This window comes from Limulus polyphemus, unplaced genomic scaffold (genome assembly GCF_000517525.1).
Source record: "Limulus polyphemus unplaced genomic scaffold, Limulus_polyphemus-2.1.2 Scaffold90314, whole genome shotgun sequence".
Classification (NCBI taxonomy): Eukaryota; Metazoa; Arthropoda; class Merostomata; order Xiphosura; family Limulidae; genus Limulus; species Limulus polyphemus.
The window spans coordinates 1-2,512 of record NW_013755910.1 but is presented as its reverse complement, the minus strand read 5'-3'; the positions used below and the strand labels follow the sequence as shown (position 1 = coordinate 2,512).

The 2,512-nt window shown below is 32.3% G+C and overlaps 1 long non-coding RNA gene across 1 annotated transcript; it reads left to right on the top strand.

The window, feature by feature from the left end:
• Positions 1 to 727: 727 nt before the first annotated feature.
• Positions 728 to 1,202, top strand: LOC111084678. The gene is made up of 2 exons (XR_002609674.1): positions 728 to 859; positions 1,155 to 1,202. It is a non-coding gene; the product is annotated as an uncharacterized LOC111084678 (long non-coding RNA).
• Positions 1,203 to 2,512: the final 1,310 nt, after the last annotated feature.

Below are 2,512 nucleotides of genomic sequence, written 5' to 3'. Positions count from 1 at the left end.
CACACATATATATATATATATATCATCCAGTGGAATCTCTAGAGCCTCTGCAGATCTTATCATTGGAAATCAGCCAAGTTACCCAGGTTTCTGGGTAGATGTAATGTTTAATATTGATCAGTTGGTATATTGAAAGCAGAGGAAGTTGAGTATGGAATATACACATAATTTGTGGGAATGCTAATAGCTGTTTATAGATCTACATTGGAAATATAGAAATATGATATGCAGTTTGTTTGTTTTTATTTCCTTTTATAGGAATTTAAAATGATTGTAATTTTTATGATAAAAACTTGATTTTATTGCTAAAATGTTTATTCAAACCATATATATGAAATTGTTAGCATTGATCAGAGATGAAAATGCCAATTAGGTGATTTAGGCACTGCTGAGTACTCCTAAGTGATTGTGTAATTAGTATGTATAAATATATAGTAACAGAATCAAAATATTTGTAGCTTTTTAGGTTCAAATACCACACACAGCTTCAGTTTACAGAAAAAAACAATTCTGTTTTGGAGGGAGAGGAGAAGGCCTCCCTCCTCACTGAGGGCTCCTAAATCTACTCTTCCCTAACTATCTGTCCAGTGCCATATTCGAGCTCGATATGATGATCATGTGATGTAAAATCAGTAACAACAATAAAAACAATGAATGTACATACTTATGTGTGTGTGTGTGTGTGTGTATGTGCGTATATATATATATATATTTGTTTTTTTTTCCAGGTATGAAGACAAAACAGGAATACATTCATACAAAAGTAGAACATTGTAGGAAATAAAGCACTCATCACAACTTCTGTATGTACACTATATATCCCAAGGAATGAAGTCAAGTTTCATCACAAGTTTGACAGGTCGTTATATCAGCAGTACACTTGAGCTATTATTATATATTTTGTTATTAACTTTAAAACAAATTACTAGAAGCAGGTAAATATACAGAGAGTTATCTGAACACTAAAAAGTGTTAAAGATATGTGTTTGTATGCATGTATTTATATTAAGAAAAAGGAAAAAAAGCATAACACAGTAGCATTGATTAGCAATTATAAATCCCAATATAAGTAATTTATAAATACTTTTATGAAAGTGTTTTAGACTGAAATAAAAAGGTGATGCCATGAATATTGTTTTTTTACTGCTTTGTAGATCCAAACTGCTGTGATACTGGAATAGATGAATGACAACACTACTAATGAATACCTATAGTAAAAACTGCTTTGCCTTTGAACCCTGTTTTGACACGAAGTAAACCCATAAGAAGAATATGTGGTAGATTAACCACAGCCAGGTAAACAATATCAGTATCAATTATTGAATAAATGGTCCTTAACTTCAGATAGATAAAAATATTCATTTGCTTTCCTAAGCTTCAGTTTGTACTTTTATCAAGGGTAACAACTGCTAATGAGACTAATTTTCAACTGAAAGAAGACATGAAAGATAGAATTAGACATATTTACATAGAAAATATGACAGATCATCATGTAGATATATATATATATATATATATATAGATGTAAAAGTTTAAACTATAGTTTCAAGTCCGTATACAGTATAGTTCAAAGATCCATACTGTATGTCTGTTACAGTGGTGTTCCTTGTAAGCACTTGGACACTTCCATCATTGGTCCTTTATTAGTGTTTAGGCTGACCTTGATCTTCTGGTGTTCACAAAACCTACAGTCATCCTCATTCCAAGGTCTTTTCCCTAATACATCACCAAACTGTGGTTCTACCCAAGATAATGCAAGTAAAGTGTTTCTTCAACAGTTTTTGAAAGTGTATTGCTACCATGGCCTTTGGGATTCCAAAAATTCATTAGTCAGATCAATGATGCATGATCAGTTTGAAGATCAATTTGTGCTCATACAGTTTTATTTCCTACAGTATTTTTCTGTTAAGATCTATTGGTGTTTTATGTGTCTAAAAGATGGATATTTTCATGTTAATCCTATGCTTAGTATTTCAGATTTCTCTGTGGAATATTCTGAAGATAATAGGATGAGAGGATTAAGCAAGATGTTAGAATGGTGATTGTACCCCAAAAGCAGTGTTTTCCAAAATTTATATAGCGGTACCCCAATAACACAGCAAAGTTTCAGTTGCACCTCCCTCCATTTTAAAATCATTTTTGCATGTGATAACAGCAAAATTAGCATTTTATGTTCCTGTTTCTAATAAATTTTTAAAATGAAAAATGTCTGTAAGAAGCGGGTAAATGCAAAAGCATAAAAAAAGCTTTGAAAGCAAAGTGATAGTTTTATTAAGTTATCGTCAACTCTGACCCATCTGTTTTTTTTTTCACCAGTATATGCCCCCAGGAGGAACATGCCCCACAATTTGGAAAACACTGCCTTAAAGGATCTGATGGCAAGGTTATTGTTGAAGTTGATGAAAGGCTCAGGCTGGGTTTAAACAGTTTGGAAAACACTGCTTTAAAGGATCTGATGACAAGGTTATTGTTGAAGTTGATGAAAGGCTCAGGCTGGATTTAAACAGTTTGG